Source organism: Apus apus, chromosome 18 (genome assembly GCF_020740795.1).
Source record: "Apus apus isolate bApuApu2 chromosome 18, bApuApu2.pri.cur, whole genome shotgun sequence".
In the NCBI taxonomy this organism is placed as follows: domain Eukaryota; kingdom Metazoa; phylum Chordata; class Aves; order Apodiformes; family Apodidae; genus Apus; species Apus apus.
Genome location: NC_067299.1, coordinates 9401834 through 9422842, shown reverse-complemented (window position 1 = coordinate 9422842; position 21009 = coordinate 9401834).

Sequence of the window (21009 nt, the reverse complement as noted above, 5' to 3'; positions counted from 1 at the left end):
TGGGCATGACCTAAGTGGAGAGCTTTCCCCTTCCTCCTGTGGGAGGAAAGGAGTCTTCCAATATAGTCTATTACAGCACACCTTAGAAAATGATGATCAGGGGTTGATCAAGGACCAGCTTTTGAAGGTCCCTCCCACCCAGCTGCTGCAGAGCCACCTCCCAGCCCTCTGGCAGTCCTTCAGCTTTGCTATCAACCAATGGCTGGTGCTACACACGCAGAACCTCTCCAAGAATACCACACCAAAGCAGAGTCTGGAAATGCTAGACACACTTCCAATAGCAAATACATTTTCTGAACGTCTTAACTTAATAGGGCTTTATGATTTCAGCCAACTGTAAAATCAGAACACAACTGGCTGGCCTGACAACCATATCTTGTCATGATCCAAATTGGTTGACTGTTGGAGGGAGCTTTTTTTGTGTTGTTTTCTATTTGCTTTTAGTTTATCCTCAATTCTCTTTTCATTTCCCTTCGTATTGATTTTGCAATTTTCCTTTCTGCTTTTCACATTTCACACACTTAGATTTCAGTGATTTCTCTTTTTTTTTTCTTCCTGCCTTGGTATTTAATATGTGCATTTGTCTCCATGCTTAAACATTTTGAGTCTCATTATCTTATCAGCTTCATAAAACTCCCACCAAGACTTTTCTTCTCTTGTTTTCACTTGGGTCACACTAATGGTATTCTGGCAGCTGAGTTTTGGGACCTCTTTTCAACTAAATAAATCAAAAAAGAAAAATAGGGTTCCCTTGATAACTCCTCTGGTCTTTAAGCAAGTTCACAGGCTCAGAGATTACAGCTGTATTTATAGCATTGCTGGAGAAATGTTAGGATTTTAGTATGAAAACCTTATTCCCTCATTTGTTATTAACATATTAATGTAAAGGGAAGTATAAATGGCAGGAGTGTGATGTGATTGTCACTGGGCTGGGTATTTCTAATGGATGCAATATTGTAGAGTTGTAGAAAGGTTTGGGTTGGAAGGGACTCTAAAGATCATCAGGTTCCAACTCCCCTGCCGTGAGCAGAGACACCTCCCACCAGCCCAGGCTGCACAAGCCTCATCCAACCTGCCCTTGAAACCTCCAGGGACGGGACATTCACTACCTCCCTGGGCAACCTGTTCCAGCACCTTCCTGCCCTCATGGGAAAGAATTTCTTCCTGATGTCTGACCTAAATCTACTCTCCTTCAGTTTAAAACCATGACCCCTTGTCTTATCACTAACTCTCTGGTGCAAAGCCTTTCCCTGTTGTTCCTGTAGGCCCCTTTAGGTGTTGGAATATTCATGGGTACAGCTCAAAAGACAGAGGGTGCAGCTGTCTCCAGGACTCGTGCCTCAGAGCAGCCGAGCAACCCTCCTTGCACAGCCCTTTCCACACAACAGGCTACGAGCTGCTCTCCAGACACTTCACAAGCAACCTCAGCCTCAGGGACAGCATTTCCACCACTGTGGGGCCCTTTGCCCACCCTCTGTGCTCCCCTCAGGCACTGGCACAAAGTGCAGCAAGGAAGGGGAGACATCCTGGCTCTGCCCTGTGGTGCCTCACCACGAGTTCAACAGCATTTGTGGTTCTGCTCCAGCCCTGCTGGTACACAGAGCTGGGGCTGGAGGGGAAAATGGACCTCTTGCTCCACCCAATATTGCATTGAAGAAGCTACAATATGCTGCATGGAATGTGGCACCAACCATATCAAAGCTGGGTTATGGTCTAAGCAGTTGCACACCTGTGGAACTTCACTGCCAGGAATAATCCCACCTGAATCTATGTGATTAACCAGGAGCAAAATTTTCAGAGTATGAATTGGAGTGGGCAGGACCAGGACACTCCACTGAGCAGGTTGAATCCCCTCACTGCAGGGATCTCCAGCTGAAGAATCACAGCACAAACATTTGCTGAGGACAAAATATTGTGACTGGCCAATGTATCTCTTATACTGCCATGACCTCAGGAGCAGCCTGAGGTCTTACCCACTCTGTTTCCACCCTTTTATAACAATGAATTGTTACTTCTGTTAAACAGCTGAATTTAGTAATTCTGATTTTTAACTGAAAAAGAAACACCCATTTTCAACGAGTTCTTGGCTTTGTAGAGTAGAATATGATCTACTCTTACCTCAGATCTTTGTTGTCCATCAGCATTTCTAGAGTGTCAGCAGCTGAAGACAAGTGACCATTCAGTAATCTCAGCTTTTAAATAATAATAATAAAAAATCCACATTAGTCTTCAGGGTTTTGAAAAATAGTTTCAAAAATCTATAGTACAGTAAGTTGTATATGAATCACATCCTTTCACATCAGTTGTTCAACAGAGTTTCCACAAATCAACCCTGTAATTTCATTGGCTATTGCCTTGATTTTAGAAAATTTGGACTTCACAGTTTTAAGAGTATGAAATATCTTTGTAATTACTGAGAGCCTTTTTTTTTTTTTTTTTTTAAACTGATTTTTGAAAATGATAACGAAATTAATTTACCTAGGCTGAGCCTCAGAAAATTAATTCTGTATTCACAGAGTAAGGTGCAAGTTTGGGGAGGGTGTGCTGTGTTCATCATACAGATGAGAGTTAATAGCTGTTTTAAGCACTGCATGCCTCTCAGGCTACAGTGTGGAGCTGCAAAAGATCTGTTTCACAAAGATGAAGAGGAGCAGCATGAAAGCAGGGACTGGGAGAATTAATTACCCCCCGCTGTAGGAGAAGAACAGGTTTGTGACCATCTAAAGAACCTGAAGGTGCACAAAAGTGTATGGGACCTGATGGGGTCCATCCACAGGTCCTGAGGGAGCTGGTGGGTGCAGTTGCTGAGCCTCTGTCCATCATACTTGAGAGGTCACGGTGGTCTGGTGAGGTTCCAGCCAACTGGAAAAAAAAGTAACATAGCCCCAGTTTTTAAAAAGGGGGAAAAGGAAGACCCAGGAATGACAGGCTGGTCAGTCTCACCTCTGTGCCTGGCAAGATCATGGAACAGATCCTCCTGGAAAATCTGGTAAGGCACATGGAAAACAAGGAGGTGATTGGTGACAGCCACCATGGCTTCACTAAGGGCAAGTCATGCCTGACCAAGAGCAATTGGCAGAATCTACCTGGATTTGTGCAAGGCATTTGACACTGTTTCCACACGATATTCTGATCTCCAAACTGACAAGACACGGATTTGACAGATGGACCAGTTGGTGGATAAGTAATTGGCTGGATGGCTGCACCCAGAGAGTTGGAGAATGTCCAGAAAAGGGCCATGAAGATGATCTGAGGCTGGAGCAGCTCTGCTCTGGAGACAGGCTGGGAGAGTTGGGGTGTTCAGCCTGGAGAAGAGAAGGCTCCAGGGAGACCTTAGAGCACCTTCCAGTGCCTGAAGGAAAGCTGGGGAGGAACTTGGGACAAGGGTTTGGAGTGAGAGGACAAGGGGGATGGATTAAAACTGGAGGACAGAAGATTTAGGCCAGATATGAGGAGGAAATTCCTTAGTGTGAGGGTGGTGAGACCCTGGCCCAGGTTGCCCAGGGAAGCTGTGGCTGCCCCATCCCTGACAGTGTTGAAGGGCAGGTTGGATGGGGCTTGGAGCAACCTGGGCTGGTGGGAGGTGTCCCTGCCCATGCAGGGGGTTGGAACTGGGTGATCTTTAAGGTCCCTTCCAACTCCAACCACTCCATGATTCTTAGAAGCCTCACTAGTAAGAATCCAGCAGAACGCCCCATTTTATCGGTATGTGGAAGACACTGGGATCACTGCCATTGCCTCTACAGCTCACAAAACTCCTCTAGTGTTTCAGTAGGAGAATTTCCTTCCTCTAAAGAGCTGGATGCTCCTGAGGAGCTAACCTGACCTCTCCAGAGCTTAGGAGGACTATAGCAGTAGAGATAAATCAAAGACATTACAGATAAAATTACTAACCTTGGAGCAACCAAAATTCAGGGAAAGCCAATACTGGACTTTTATTTATGTAATAAACAATGATGATGTAAAAATCAAGAGACAGTGGCAATATAACAACCCCTAAAATCATTTCCAAGCACAGTACTGTACATTTGAGGCAATCAAAATTACAACCCCTGAGAGAACCAGATTAATTAAACCATGACAGAAGACAGTATTTTCAAAATGGAGTGAGATGATATGCTTAGAAGAATCCTGTGTAGGAAAATGACATAAAATTCAGAAATACCTGCTCTTTCAGATTTATAGATCTGCAATCTCAGGCTCTCCACTTGCTTGGCTTAATTGGCCATACAACCTGCCTGTAAACAAATACAAAAGAGAAGAGAAGAAAGGAATAAGGCAAAAAAGCAAGCTGTCCATAAAGGATACCTAAGTTAGACAAGGATATATTTTCTCTTTCTCCACTCCTCTCTGCTCTTCCCTCCCCCTCATGCTCTGCTTCCCACTAGTAGCTGGTGAAGGCCTGTCTGGGTACTTTTTTATTATTACTGCTTTATTCAAAGTTCTGTTCCTTCAGTGTCTGAAGCCTTCTGTGATAGCTGGAGAATAAGTCAAATGTGACACTACATAAAATAAGAGACTCGAGGAGCTGCGATAGGAAGAGATTTACAATCTGTGTGTGCAAAGCTTTGTGGTGATGGTTTTTGTTAACACTTAGTTTCACTTCTTTGGCTGGACTCACGTTTTCCTGTACTAAACTTTCACCCAGCTTCTCCCTTCAATTACCCTGGAGGAGCTGAATAACTGCATTTCCTGAGATACCCCCTGGAAGGACTAAGATGTGGGTGGTTTTGCTGAATGGCTGGGGCCCAAGATCCCCAGATGATGAGACAAGGTCAGATGCTGGGAGTAGTAATCACCCAGGTGAAGCACTGACCTGCTGCAAAGTGACTGCAGAGACAACATTAAGTCTAAATAACCTCAGCTCCTGGTGGCAGATTGTCCCCACGTCCCACCTGGAAGTTTTTCCTTGTCTGGATGAACTTGCAGCTCTCAGGAAGGCTGCTGCAACACTTCTAGTCAAACCAGAATCGATCTGCACCCCACATTTTTAAGGTTAAAAAAAATACGTAGTTCCCTCATCCATCTTCTCCTCCCATCACCCTTTAAAGAGCTGTCAAGCAGCAGGTTTATTTTTGCTGAATCTGAATTTAGGGTGTTAGGGAACAAACCAACCAGGGACACGTTTAAGAGAAGGACTCCTTCGCATTTGCAGCACAATGCAGGAGCAGACCAACCTCTCTGCACACTTCTATCCATCACCCTCTCCTCTTGCTCCCACATTTCTCTGAGCTGAGAGTCACTTGGGCAAGTTCTGCTCTGGCAAGGAGGAAAATAAACCATGCTCTAAGTCTGTTAATAAAGCATCCCCTGATTCTCTCTTCTTCAGCTGCCAGAATTGAGCAGAAACCCCCCTTGCAGTGGAGCAGTAGGTCCCTCCCTGGCCTGCTGCTGTAGCACAGCACCATCCTGTCTTGTTCTTCACATCCCCCTGCCTGTGCTCACTCCCTCTTTCTTTCTCACCAGACACAAGCTTTCCAGGGCAGCAAATGCTCTCTATGTTTTACATTTACACAGCAGTGAGTACAATGCAATTCCTGCCCTTAGGCATTCACACAAAACAAGGAGTATTACATTTTTGCCTCTATAGAACGTGGCTCTGACCTTGGACTGGCCACAACCACCTCCTCTGTGTACAAACAGACAGGAGGGAAGCCAGTCCATGGGAGTTTTAGGAGCAGGGTAGAGAGAAGGGCTCCAAGGGTGGTTGCACGGAGTGCTGGAAGGCTCCTTGACCTGGCATTACTTGAGGAGGTATTTGGGCACCAAGGGGAGGCTGGGTGACTGGGTGCTTGCAAAATTGGTCACTGCTGAGCAGCAAAAGCACCTGGGACTTGGCTGGGTCCAGCCAGGCACAGGAAGCACAGCTCCTGGGAAAAGCTGTACAGCTGTGCAGAGTCACTCAGCAACCACCACTGCAGTGCTTGCCCCAGGGCAGGAGACAGCAAGAAGGCTGTCAGAAGCCACAACTTGGGTGATTTTGACAGCTGACAAATATCCTGGTGGGGAATGACCCATTCATCAAAGCCAATATTAATTATGGATGAGGTTTGAAGGCACTGTTCAGGAGTGCTGTGTTTGGTTGTTAGGTAGTGGTGGTCTGGGCTCCCAAGGTCACCACTAAAGGGGATGTTTAATGCCCTGCTGACACTCCCCTTTGATTTCAAGCTCCTTTCAAAATTCATTTGCACACTTCTAGCTAGCTCAGATACACCCTGGGTTAGAAACACACCACTGCTCCTCTCAGCTCCCTCTCACTGCCTTTGAGTATTCCAACTGCTCCTTTTGCTCCTGCTTAGCTCAGATTTTATATCTACCTGCAGGGTTTCCTCTTTGCTGCTCTCATTTCCCTTCCCTGTCCCTCCATGTAATCCTTATCCTTCTCTGTGCTTCATTTAATCCTGGCTGCCCAGTTATGCAAATTGCACCTTTACATTTTGACAAGGCTCCTCCACCCCTTTCCTTGTCATTATTTGTAACACAAACCATTTCCCCTCTCTTCCCCAAGTTCCCAGCTGCCTCTTAGGATGTCCTGTTGAAAACGTGGGGCTCAGCCATGACCCTTCCTCCACCCCAGGGCCATGTTGCACAGGACAACCTGGAGAGGCACATTGACCTCCTTCTACTACGTTGGCTGAGAGCAGAAACAGGTCTTCTCCTCTGAGCACCCACCTCCCTGCCATCAGGTGCAGAATGGCTGGAGCAGCAAAAGGCTGAACTGGGAAGATTAAGATGGATGAAGTAACCTCCCTCTCTCTTCACTTTGTGTCAATTGATGCAGGTTTCTGGCTTTTTTTTTTTTTTTTTTTTTTTTCCAGAATGTTTTGCTTTTGCATCTATTTCCCCAAGCTGCACTTGTCTACTGTTCATCTAGGGAAAAAAAATCACCCACAGTAGCCTTAAAAGTAAAACTCGACTAGAAAAATGAAATACTAATTCTTCCATAACTTAGCAAAACTCACAAGATCTTTGCAATAGCATCTTCCACCTCAATTTGCATTTACTACCACTGCACTCCACACCAGGTATTATATTGCCCCTCTCTCTGAAGCATTTAAGGGTTTTCCAGTAGAGTAGCATCAATTTCTGTTTCTGCTCACCCTCTTCCTCGGAGGAGATTTGTTTCTGCAGACTAGTGTTTTATTTGGGTAAGGCCTTATTTATCTTAATTCTAAGTACATCCTGCTCTGCGTTTACATTGGAGGAGACAAGGTCAGGGAAGTATACATCTTATTTAGACTGGAAAGTGCTGAAGTCTGAAGGCTCCTGGTGAGGAGTGTCCCAGCAGTGGGCATTACTCTTACTGTTCTCTCATGATGACCTTCATTAGCTCCCCCATGAGTTCATTACCTCATCTCCCAAGAAACCTTCATATCTGTGACACGTAAAATTGCGTTTAAAACTCCAAAAGCCACCTCAGCTTTGCTGGAGTGGGGCCAGGCTTACACAAAGCATCTCCAGTCCTAACCTGCCTTCATGACACTGCCGGTACGTGAGGGATTATTTGCAGGCCACCCACAGATGCAGCAGCATCACAGCCCCAGGAGGTGACCATCCCCAACGGGAGGGGAGGCAACGGCTGGGGGAGGGAAGCAGCATCACCCACAGTTCACAGTGAGACAGAAACAATTAGCCCAAGCTTAATGAGAAGCCTGTGGGAGACCTGGCAGCTGAGCCTGGGCACTGGGAGCCACGTGCCGTGAAGTTTCCTGCGTGATTTACGTACGTATGAATTTTTCTAACAGGAATGTATTTTTTCCTCTTCTTTCTCTGTCAAGCCTGAGTGAGCGCACGGTTACAAGACAAAATTGCCTCTGCCTTCCAACAGTGCTGTCCCTGCCTGTTTGCCACTGCTGCTCTCACATCCATTCTTCTTTGTCATTTCCAGCCCAGTTACAACCCCCATCTTTGCTCCTCTCCTTTTCTTGGCCAAGACAACACGGAACATTCACATTGCTGAGGCTGTTGCCCTTCTCTCCCTATTTTTCTACACCTTTGAATTCTGATAGAAGGGAGATTAAAACACATCTCCAGATGAAGCCCCACTGGTTTTTTATCCATTCCAGCCCCTCATTTACATTCCCAGCACATGCCTTTCTCTATTTACCTTCAACTTCCTTCCATGCCTTATCACCCCTCTTACTCCCTGCCTGCAGTGTAGCCTCTTTTGTTGTCTCCTTTTCCTCCCCACTCCCTTTTCTGTCTGTTTTTAAGTGAGCTCTTCATGCACTAAGCCCACTCCATCATGGCACTGCCATCATTCCCAGTCCCAAGCACCAGCTGGACTAGGAATGCCTCCCTTGCTGGAGCAGGAGCACGCACCCTTGGCATTCCCTGCTGGATCCAGGGCCAGCAGCAGGGATGCTCTGGGAGCTGGCAGCCTGTGGCAGTGCTCACGTGTCACCTCCTGTGCAGCTCCCTGCAGGCCTCACATCAGTCCTGGGGGAATTCACAGCCAGATGATCTGCAGCCCCAGGCCACCTCTTTTCATCCCGGCTCCTTCGCATCCCGCCGGGAGCGGCGCGGTGGTGTCGGCAGCTGGAAACAACTGGGCTGTTCCCAGGGAGTTGCTGCATCATTGCTTGTTCCACTGTGTGTGTGCTCCTGTCCCGTGCTGAGGGTTCATTGTTCCAGGGAGGTGCAGGGAGCTGGAGCAAGGAAGGCAGGAGGAGGAGATGATTAATGCTCACGGCCACCACTGGCCAGATGGGGCCCATGGTGGCTGCTTGTTGCTTTTTTGCCAGCAGAGTAGAGCAATAGCCGTGTGAGAGAGGGAAAGGTCAGATGCTGAGGGAAATAGAAGATACTTAAAGCTAAATGCCAGAACATCAGTTTAGTGAAGGAAGGAGCTTTTCCCTCTCTGTGCCTTGTGGTCCCCCTGAGTGGGGCAACAGGGTTGGGAGGTGCCATCCCTTCCTAATATGCTCCATGGGGCAGTGGGGCTGGGAGATGCCACCACTGCCCCTGCTCCACAGCCACCAAGGGACTGCTGACACCAGCAGGGATTTCCTAAACAGTTTTCGGGCATCAGGTAGCACCAGCACCCAGTTTCTCTGGAACACCTTTGGTGCAGCCCTGGATCACTTGCTTACTGAGACCTCAGGGCGAAAACCTGCCTGCAAGGGAGCAGTCACTGCCCTTGTCTTTTGTAACCGTTTGGGCTGGAGCTCTGGGACCTTCAGAGTTAAAAGCTCAGCTGCAGCTTTCCACCTCGGGCTGCAGGGACAGGTATTCCCAGAGCAGCAGGGACGGGTATTCCCAGAGCAGCAGGGACGGGTATTCCCAGAGCAGCAGGGACGGGTCAGGCTCTGCAGTAGGAACATCCCAGGAGGCCCAGTGTGCACAGAGCCTGAGAAATCCTGGTCACTGCTTTGAACCTAAATTATTAATACCCACCCCAAGGCCTCCTCGAGAAGACAGCTGAAAAACCACAGTCTGTGTTTCACTCAGAGGATACCTCCACCTTTAAATTTGTGTCAAAATGGGACTTTCACTAATGCTTTTGTTGCCAGGGGCTTGAATTAGGTACAGGGAGCTCAGTGCTCTGCTGTCACAGTCAATACCACTACATTTCTATGGGTTTATTAATCAGGTTTGTATGCATTTATTTTTCTGTAGTGGTTTAAGCAAATAAAATGAAATAACCAGAGGATTTTTACTGAGTTAATTAAAGAGGAGAGCAGTTCCAGGCAAGCGTGACATTAAAGACTTGCCAAATACCTCTTTTCTGAAAATATTACCAGCCACTTTAAAGTCTGCTCCAATCCTCAGGCTCTAATGGGAAGTCCTTTCCAGATGAACTGCTTAAAGTTTCAAAACAAGTCATCTGTCTGCGAGTTTGGAAAGGGAAATGGGCAGGAGGAAAAGGGGGTTTTATGGGGGAAACAGAAAACAGTGTATCTGAGATAGCTTAAAAGTTCTGAGTGTTCCCCTTCCAGAGCATTTTAACTATCTTGGTTCTGTCTGTGGTTCCCCATTCAGAGGTAGTGTGGTGAACCAGAGGCTCAGTGACTTCAAAACTGAGTCTGAATTTGGTCCTAGATGTCCACAGCCTGTTTGATCTAATCCTCTCACCCTCTTTTCCCACGCTTTAAAGCTCTGTCCTGCTGTGCTGGCTTTGACAGGAAGCCCAAAGCACTCATCAGGTTCTATAATCAAGAAATTTGCCACATACAGCTCTTTATTAAAATCAATGAGAGATCTGACCTGTTAATTCCTGAAGTAGCCTCCTGTATGCAGGGAGGCTCTGCAATATTGTCTGGCTCTCAGATGTGAGAAATGACACTTTGTATTGCTCATGGGGTGCTAAAAATGGAGAGATGTGAAATAGATTGGGAGATCTGCCAATACAAAGTTAATGGAAGTTCTCATAATTTCCCCAAGTGACATTACTGACCTGGGCTTGAAGTGAAGCCAGGGCTGGTTCCACATCATCTAACATTTCACTAAATGTTAAATGATCGAGATAGAATTTTTATTAGCTATGCCAGTATTTCATAATTTACCACAACCTCTAGATATATATTTTCCTTCTACAGTCCAGGAGATGTTTATTATGGTCTTTGGAGATGCATTAAAAGGGTGTTAGTACAAATAAAGCTCCCTTCTTTATTCTCCAGACAAGCTGCAGAAGCAATTGAGTACCAGCCCACTGGATACCTGGTGTGCTGCTTTAGCACATAAGGATCCAACAAGTACACTCCAGTGCTCTTGAGGGCAGATGTTTGATGACTTAGAGCTGCTGCAGTGGGAGAAGGTAACACAAGGATGCTGAGGGGAGAAAGACCTTCACAAAGGCAGCCCACCAACAGAGTGTTATTTTTCAAAATGTACCCACTCAGCCCAATGGCACCCACAGCAGGGAAACATAAGGTAAATTAGTGACCTTTCAGGCCCAGATGTTAAGAGAGTAGAATAGCTGAGAAATCCAAGGGCTAAGGTCAAGATAAAGAGTGCTGCATAAATGCAACAGCTGTAAGACACTGAAAAAGGCATCAGAGACTGTGAGCACCAGGAATATATAAATCACTCCCTGCAATCTGCTGCAGCAAGGCGTGCTGGGCTAGACAGTCTCTTTAAACCATTGCCAACACTTTCCCAAAGTGCATGGTTAAAATTAGGCTCCTCGAGTCCATATTTAGAAATTGAGAGACACCAGAAGTACTGAGCACCCATCAAAACACATGGGCTCACCAACCCTCTGGAAATCAGGTCACACATTTGAGGCAAAGATTTCTGGGTCAAGTTGCCCCTGAGCTCTGAAGGGTCTTGGCCAGAGCACTTTCCCCACCCCCAGCTCCTTTCAGATCCAGCCTAAAGAAATATTTAAGAATCAGCTTTTAGATTGTGAAGAGCTTTGACCTATATAGAAAACCCAGAGCCCTGAGCACTAATGAAATGTGATTTCCCACATTTCCACCTGGATTTCCTGATACCTATAAGGAGTGCCTTATAGCAGGGTCTGTCTCCTTTATTCTCCCCTCATTTTCATAAAACTTGTGTAACTTCAGTGTCTTCAGCATGGCTGGTTAGAGTTAGCCTGCAGTTTCAAACATCTACTTGGTTATTTGGAAGTGTGCTCAAGGATTTGGGGATCCTATCACTTGTGGTAAAGGTTATACAAACCACAAAGTGATACAAACTGAAGGGCCTTATGTTGTTTATGTATCTGCAGCCTCTCTAATTTATTAAAGGCTTTTTGCTAAGTTAAACCCTTACAAAGGCTGTGTGTATGCTTATTACAGAGACATGTTTGAACCTTGCTCAATCTTTTTGTTACTTAAGCAGTCTCCTAGCTTACAAGAAGCTGCCTTCTCTTAATATATATACACTATATTCTCCTATTTGTTTTACTAAGACATTTGCATGAAACATTCAAAGAGCTGGGGGGTGGGTCAAAAAAGGATAAACCACCTTTAATTGGTAGCATATGCCCCCCCAAAAGCCAACGAAAACCAGTTACCAACAACATCAAGACTTATTTTTTTTGTCTTACACATTTACTTTGCAAGTTTCCTCGTTTACTAACACAGGAGACTCGATTCACAGGGGCTGCAGCTCTTCATATCAGATGGGACATCAACAAATATTATTCCACTGGATTAAGACACAAGCATCTGCAAACAATGCTGAGTAGCCCCTTTGGTAGATGCAATTTCTGTGACCCCAGGACCTATCTGTGCTCCTTGGTGCAGAGGATACATCAGAAGGGTGCTGAGCTCACAGGAGCAGCAGAAACAACCATAAGTAACTTGGGTGCAGAGACAGCTTTATCAGAGATGACACCAGGCTCCACCCATAAAGCTGACCAGTAGAAAAATGCCATGAAACATTGGGCTCCTTCCTCCACCAGACCTGAGTTTTGTCAGATACTTAGAATCCTAATTTATTTATTGCTCATTAGGGTTTTTTTTTAAGGCTGCGATTAACGCTCATGTTTGGGTTTATTGCTGTGGTTTCAATTGTTGCACAAAACTGTTGTACAAAGTTCAATTGCTGTGCTTTTCTGTCCTATGGAATGGAGTCCTATTAATATGGCCTATTTAAAATTAAAATTAGGCAGCGATTAACAACTATTTCCCAAATCAAGAGAGAACAAAAAAGCCCTGTTGAGACAACACAAAGCTGTATGGCTTCTGACAGATCTGCATGTTCCCCAGTCCATGTCCCATCTGGGACTTAATGATAGAAAGAAGAAACTCACAAAAATACTCTTGTTTACAGGCTGGGAGAGTTGGGGTGTTCAGCCTGGAGAAGAGAAGGCTCCAGGGAGACCTTAGAGCACCTTCCAGTGCCTGAAGGGGCTCCAGGAAAGCTGGGGAGGGACTTGGGACAAGGGTTTGGAGTGACAGGACATGGGGGATGGATTAAAACTGGAGGATGGAAGATTTAGGCCAGACATGAGGAGGGAATTCTTCACTGTGAGGATGGGGAGACCCTGGCCCAGGCTGCCCAGGGAAGCTGTGGCTGCCCCATCCCTGGCAGTGTTGAAGGGCAGGTTGGATGGGGCTTGGAGCAGCCTGGGCTGGTGGGAGGTGTCCCTGCCCATGCAGGAGATTTGAACTAGATGATCTTTAAGGTCCCTTCCAACAAAAACCATTCCATGATGATTGTTTTCCCCGAGAGGTGTGTGTTAAAATATTTAAAATAGCTTTGAGGAAAATACCCTACCAGCAATTCAGAATTGCTTTTCTCAAAGCACACCAAAACATACTACAGCTCACACAGGAGTGCACAGAAATACAAAGCCACATCAACTTATAAAATCCTGTATTATTAATGTGTGTCTTTTCTAAACATTACTGGCTTCAAGAAAACTTACCTTGAAAACACATGAAGGATCTTTACTGCTCTGACAGATGCTAAGAGCAGCTGCAGGGCCCTCTGCAGAGATGCTGATACTCTCAGATCCTGATGCTCAGCTTTCTCATGCTGGAAGGTGAAACTTTTTAACCCCCTCCTGCAGAAGAGTGCCCAGGTGCCCTGGCTCCTTTAACGAGCCCGGAGCAGAGGAAACACCAGGAGTAACTCCAGTTCACAGGGGTTTGAGCTGTGCTCTGATTTCGGAGTTACCCAGGCAGCTGCACCTCAAGGAGGTGAGCTGTTCTGCTGGCTCAGTCAAGGTCAATCACTGCAGGATTGTCCTGCTTCTCTCTCCAGCAGCTGTTGGGGGGGAGGGCAGCTCTGCTGATGAGCTAATGAAGCTCATCTGGTACCTCAGGTAGCAGGGGTGTCATGCAGGAGGTTCCATGTGCAAACCCTGCTACTAACTCATGCAAAAGTTGGCTGGCTCTCCCCTCCTGAAGACAGAGTGGAGGCTTGCAGCATCATTTCTGAGGATAAAGATGATAAATGACAGTTGCTCTTCTGACCATGTGCATCTTCGTCCTCCAGTGTGATCCAAGCTGCTCCTGAGATCCACCTGGGGCAGCTGCCACTCCAGGTTTTTTGTTCTCTTGTGCATTTTATCAAGCCACTAGACAGGGTTTGTTCTCAGATGAGAGCACACGTTGCTTTGGCCACTCAGTGCTTTGCAATCCTGCATGTCCCTGCCTGGGCTCTGGAGCCCTGTGGTGGTGTGAGCCCCAAATCTGGACCTGTTTGATCCTTCCCTGGGTGTACCCCAGGCTGTAGAGCTCTTAGCTGTGCATCAGGGGTTGTGCAGGGGCCCTTTCACTCCTTTAGGTGAGAACAGAGAATCACAGGGCTCAGCCCCTGGCTCTGGGGTCTGCCACAGGTTCCCTCCTGGACCATCAGCAACGCACATGGAGGGCAGAAGAATACAGGGGTTTGTTTTCCAACCCAGGCCCTGCACAGACAGCTGGTTCACAGAGGCTCAGCTCCCATTCAGCCAGACCCTTAGGACAGCTCAGCACCCAGCAGGATGGGTGCCCATGTGAGAGCTGGGCTGTCTGGAGAGCTCAGCATCTCTGCACTGAACTCTCTCAAAGCCCTGGCAGTTTCTCCTGTACCTGAACCAAAGCCAAAAGTCTTTCTGCCACCTCTCCCTCAGAGTGGGAAACACCAGCCTTCATCTCTCCACGGGGAATTCTCAACCCACTAAACTCCAGAAGGATTTTGCCTTTAGCCTTGACCTGGTATCAGGGTTTAGTCCCACTCTGCCTCGATGCCCCACCAGTAACACTGGGACTGGCACCTGGTGTCTGAGCTCTCCCAGTGTGCACAGCAGTGGTGTCTGCTGCTCTTCTGGGTGCTAAAGAAATGAAAAAATGCTCTGAAACACTTCATGACAAACTCAGATCTCTTTTCAGGGGCCTCCTCAACCAGCTCGTGGGATTGATATGGCAGAATTAATTTGTCTGAAAATTAATCCACTAAAACCCCTGGGGGCTTATTGATACAATATAAGGTTACAGATAACATCTTGGCCAATGTTCAGTGGTATCAATGCTCTTGTCTATCTTATTTTCTCCCTTATAATCTCTTCTTGATGGTCTTTTACGTGGAACTAGCATTTTTGTCCTAATTAGACAATTACACATTATGATGCACTAATTTGTTAACCTATGCTCACAAATCTTTTAATTACAGCAGTCATCTTTGATGTGCTGTTATTATTCAGCTATGGCAGTAAACAATTCAACAACTAACTGGAAGAAACTCATTATTTTCTGAGAGACATTGTCATTATTTTTCAAAGTATTTTTTTTTCCCCCTAGAATGCAGACAGAGAATAACCAGAGAAATGCACAGGGAGAGTCATTACAGAAACCAAACACCTCATTCCCCTGGATTGATAGTTATTACTGAAACACCACGGATTTTTTTTCAGCATAAATAAACTGGGGATTTATCCTTCCCACTTGTAATCCTGCAGCTTCAGAAGAGCCCGAGGGCAAGCACAGCAGTGAGGTGGGACACAGCCAGTGGGGAAAGTTTTTGCTCATTTTGAAGGGTGGAGTAAAGACTCCAAACTCTCAGGTCCCTTAGGTAGCCTTAAAAAGAGTATTTAGCCCTTCTTTTGTGCTAATTTCTTGCTCAAGCACGACACAACTAGGTGATGCTATTTTTTTTTTCCCCCTTCTCAATTACTGTCATTGAGCTCCCTTTAATCTTGTCTGGATTATGTTAATGCTGTCAAGCATTATTTTTTCCTCTCCAGTGCAGGCAGGCACAGCTTCAGGGATTCACATCTGCATGAGGTGTTTGCCTTCAACAGGCCAGTCCTTTTGATGATGCCACACATAGAATCACAGAATCATTTTGGTTGGCAACGAGCTTTAAGATCATCAAGTCCAGCCATTACCCCAGCCTTGCCAAGGCCACCACTGCCCCATGTCCCTCAGCACCACATCTGCAGGGCTTTGAAATCCCTCAGGAATGGGAACTGCCCCACTGCCCTGGGCAGCCTGGGCCAGGGCCTGACAGCCCTTTTGGGCAAGAAGTTGCTCCCAAAAACCAATCTAAGCTCCTCCTGCAAAACATGAGGCTGTTTCTTCTCATCCTATTGTTTTGTTCCTGGGGAGCAGAGCCCGACCCCCATCATTCCAACCTCCTCTCAGGCAGCTGCAGAGCCAGCAGGTCTCCCCTCACCTCCTTGTCTCCAGGCTGGACACCCCCAGCTCCCTCAGCTGCTCCTCCTCACACTCGTGCTCCAGCCCCTTCCCCAGCTCCCTTGCCCTTCTCTGTGTGAATTGGGAACATCAGCTCAGAGGCAACTCCCTTCTGCTCTCCAAGCAAGCAAGGTGGTGTCTTGCTGAGTATCTCTGCTGCCATTAAAGGACTGGAAGAGCCCTGCTCACAGCCCGTTGGTGTCTGTGACCTTCCTTTCCATCCATACTCTGAGCAGAGAGGAGGAGGCTTTGCCTGGGTGCTGGTGTTAGTGTGAGGCTGTCACCCTGCAGCTGGTGGCCGCTCGCACCGACCTGCAGAACCTGTCACCAGGAGTCACTGCAGGAGCACCAGCCAGTCCTTGTGTCCAGGCCCATCTTCCCCCCCTTGGGAAGGCATTGGCATGATTGGTGTTTAAGGAAACTAACTAGGTAAAACGATAAAAACAGTGGATGTTTGTGTTTTATCACCAAAAAAACCCCCAGATGGCCAGATCCAGTATTTTGGATGCTCCACTTTCCCAAGTCTGGGAAAGATTTCTCCTGACTTTGCATCCCTCAGAGAGAAGCAACAACCACTGAGACCTCTAATGAGAGCAGAAAGGGGAAAGGGTAGTGTCACCAGGCCACCTGCTGCAGTACCACAAGTCATTATTGTTCTCAGCAAGCTATTTTTGGCCCAAAGAGCTTCCCAGCACCCAAGCACTCACACACCCTTTCCACTGGCAGCAGAAAGCAGGAGCTGTTACTGAGAACAAGAAACTGAATGGCAGAAAATTGTGTTGGGTCTCTGAAGCAGAACCAGCTACCCCTACTCATTCCTGGCAGATGTTTTCCTGACACCTTCTTCAAGAGCTGGAATGATGGAGGCATTATGCCCTCTCCAGCAATCTCTGCCAGTGCTGAACCCTTCCTGCCCTCAGAGTGCTTTTTCTAATGTGTAATCTGTGTCACCACAGCAGCAATTTAGGGCCATTATTTGTTGCCCTACCCACTTTCCAGGAAGAGAGGAGCAGAGCAGACAAGATAAGAGTAAGAAGAAGGGGAGACATCCTCTCTGTTTCCTGGGAGCAAGCCTGTGTCGACCTTTCTGTAGTTTGCAGCTTGTTTCATTTCCTCTACATGCCCTCTGGTTTCCACTCCATAAAACCCAGCAGCAAACACACCATGGTGAGACCATCAGCCACAACTTAGAGGGTTCATTTTGTTGCAGTTTGGAAATGTCAGATTAGGCTGCACGGTCACATTAGCACTGTTAGCTTTAATATACTCCCTGCCTAATCTGCCAGGGCTGCTTTATTGACGGGCTGCGTCTGGATTTGAGCTTGAATAAACTCGTGCATAAAATGTTATCAGCAATGACAGCTGAAAAGAGGTCTACTGCTCTTTACATTTTTGATGGGAGGCAAGTGTTCTGTCGTTTGTGATAGCATGATAACAGCTTGATAGTCTGATACAACAACATTCCAGCTTCCCTGCTACCATCATGAGGAGGTGCTGTGTCCTGGCTGCAGCACCCCAGCTCTGGCAGCTGGGAGAAGAGTCCTGCTTCTCTCTTCTAACAAACCATACAAATGATATTTCTTTTCCTCTCTGGGGAAGACAGCACTTTTTTTTTTTTTTTCCCTGAAATTCCTGGGGAAATCGGGCTGGTCTGGAAATTCTGGATGCAGGCACCTCCTGAGGTGTCTCTATCTTCACCTCATTGCCTGCAGACCTGGTGCTGGGGTTGTGCTCTGCAGGACAGGGGCTCCTCAAAGCCTTTACTCACTGCATAGCCCCATCTCAGCTCCAGCTCCTGAGTTCCCCCATCACTGTTTGCTTCCCTACCAGCCTCTCAGTTCCTGCCTGTCAGGGGCTGAGTGCCATCACCCAGCGTCCACATCTTCCTTCCCATGTTTTCAGCAACCCAGGCTGATCACACCTCTGCTTTACCCCCAGCAGCTTTGGGCAAAGCAGTGCTCTCTCCTACCTCTTTATTCTGCCCTGGTGAGGCCGCATCTGGAGTATTGTGTCCAGTTCTGGGCCCCTCAGTTCAAGAAGGACAGGGATCTGCTTGAGAGAGTCCAGCACAGAGCTACAAAGATGATGAAGGTAGTGGAACATCTCCCTTATGAGGAGAGGCTGAGGGAGCTGGGTCTCTTTAGCTTGGAGAAAAGGAGACTGAGGGGTGACCTCATTAATGTTTACAAATACGTAAGGGGTGAGTGTCAGGGAGATGGAGTTAGGCTTTTCTCAGTGATGACCAGTGATAGGACAAGGGGTAATGGGTGGAAATTGGAGCATAGGAGGTTCAAGGTGAATATGCGAAAAATTTTTTTTACTGTGAGAGTGACAGAGCCCTGGGCCAGGCTGCCCAGGGAGGTTGTGGAGTCTCCTTCTCTGGAGACATTCAAAACCCACCTGGATGCGTTCTTGTGTGATGTGCTCTAGGTGACCCTGCTCTAGCAGGGGGGGTTGGACTAGATGATCTTTCGAGGTCCCTTCCAACCCCTAGGATTCTATGATTCTATGATTCTCCTCCAGCAGGTACTTGGTCCCTCCTGGCTGGATGCTCCCTGCCTTCACGTTCATGTAAGGGAAGCGGGATGCAGAGATCAGATGTTTTGACCATGACTGGTTTATTAATTGAATTGTAACTTTTTAGATATTGCAATATCCTAACTGCTGGAGGTCAGGCAATCCAGAAATTAACTCCAAGTTGGTTCTCACAAGAAAAAGATCAATAGACAGGATGAAAGATATCTATTGGATTATGAGCAGTTCATGTCCTAAAGAAATACCTACTCTGGTTTTTTTCTTTAAGGGGACTTGATTTTCACTCCTTGATGCCTCTTCTATGCCAGTTTAATTGATTCAAGTCAGTGAAAATCCGGTGGAGTGATTCAGTTTAATTCAGCTGAGCTGCACCAGCATAAAACCAGTGTGGTAGAGGGGACCAGTGTGAGCTGAGACAGTGTCACCAGCTTTGGCAGTCACGTAAGAGCCGGTTTATTTTGTCACATACTCCACTGCACAGCAACGTCAGTAAGCAACTGAGTGGCACTGAGAGTTACCCACAGGTGTGTTCAAGTGAAGGAGCACAGTTTAATATTATGCCATATGTTGCTGAGCAAGCTGTCAGACAAACCTCCCAGGCAGGCGGGTACCAGACCCATATTGAAACAGCTGAGGTGTGTGTATTTTACACCCCGGAGTAGTGGAGGGAGCTGTACTGCTCCTGGACTTCCCCTGCTTTCTGCCTGCCAGGGAGCACTGTCATAACCTCACCTGATCTTTGGCAGAACAGGAATCCCAGAATTTCACACGGGGTGTTTTACTCACCTGGTCTCATTTTTATTCCTGTCTGTACCTGTTGCAGCTTTACCTTCTCTTCTGGTTAAATCTTCCCTGCATTGTAACTAGGAAAGAGCTTTCCCTTGGCCAGGAGCATCCCTACAGGTGTTTATGTAGCACTGCCTGTGCACGTAGCATCACAGAATCATTTAGATTGAAAAAGCCCTCTAAGACAGAGTTCAACCACAAACCTAAGGCCACCACTGAGCCGTGTCCCCAAGTGCCACATGAAGAGAAACAGGACATTGTGGCTGCTGCTGGGCAGGCATAGGGAGCACACCTGTCTGGGGGGAGCAGGAGGCATTTGCAAAGCAAATTTTGTGCAAGAGTGCCAGAATCCTCCAAAGGCAGGTGAGCTCTGTTTCCAGCTGTTTCTCCAGTGCCACAGGGCTGAAGGGGCACAAAGCCAGGGACAGACCTGGAGCCAGGTCCTGGTGCTGAGCAGCCAGGGCTCAGAGCTGCTCGCTTGGCACACCGAGGCAAAGGCTGGATGAAGGTGGACGTGGTGCTGAGAAGTTCTTGCCCTCACAGCTCCATCAAAAAGGCCTCAGGGCAGTGGTGCTGTGCATGCAGACAGGGCTGGAAACCTGGAGGGTGAAGACATGTTGCTAGAGAGGGTTCTCCCAGACCTCCAGGCACCAGTCCTGCTGCCTTGGGAAATCAAAGGTGGTTTTACCCTGATCAGTCCCCTGGTGGGAAGATCAGAGCTTCTTGAATTAATCAGAGATCTGATTTTTAAAAAGTCCAGTTACTCTGCACAAAAACAATTTTCATTTTTGTGATGTATTCTTTTCCAAGGCTTCCTGAGGCTGTGGCTAAGATAGGTACCTGTTAACATCTTCATGTTGCTTTTCATTCATAATCTCTTGACAAACTTCCTAGGCTTTCAGTCTGGGAACCCAAGCGTGTGTGACACAAAGTAAATGCAGAAGTGTCAGCAGCTAATAGAGGTAAATTAATGGTTAATCAGACCACACGTGTATAATTAGTTCCAGGTTGAAAGTAATAAAATACTTCTGTTCTAAAACAAAAATTGCAGTTATTAAAGTAATCCCAACATGTTGTAACCAAACCCCAGGCTTCTCTGGGTCTCTCACAGAGCTGAAGGCCAGAAGCTGTGTCCATCCCTGCTTCACCAGGGAAAGCTTCAGGCTTCTCCCCTAGATGGGCAGAGCTCTCTGCTGAACTCAACCCACCCCCAGGCACAGCTCTGGGGGTTTGTCCTTTTTGAAGCTCTTCTGAAAGGTTGTGATTGTGGAGTAAAGGTCTGCTCAGGGTGTGTGGTCAGAGGTTACGTGTCTCCCTGGATGGGAAGTTTTGGGAAGCTCCAGGTAGGGCAGTGATCTCCTTCCTCTCTGGATCACTGGATCATCTTGCAGTGATGCTCCCTCCTGTCATCTGCTCCTCACTGCTGTCCTCAGGGGGTGACACGTGGGCTGCTGCCCCAGGCTCTGAGCAGGATTTCTCCAGGAGCTTTTCCCAGGCAGGTGTTTGGTATTGAAACTGTTCAGGCTGAGGCTGCAAAAAGGGTCTTTGTGAATCTCCATGAGCTAAATTGCTTAAGCTGCAGCCCAGCAAGGGCCACTACAGTAAAACTGTGTTA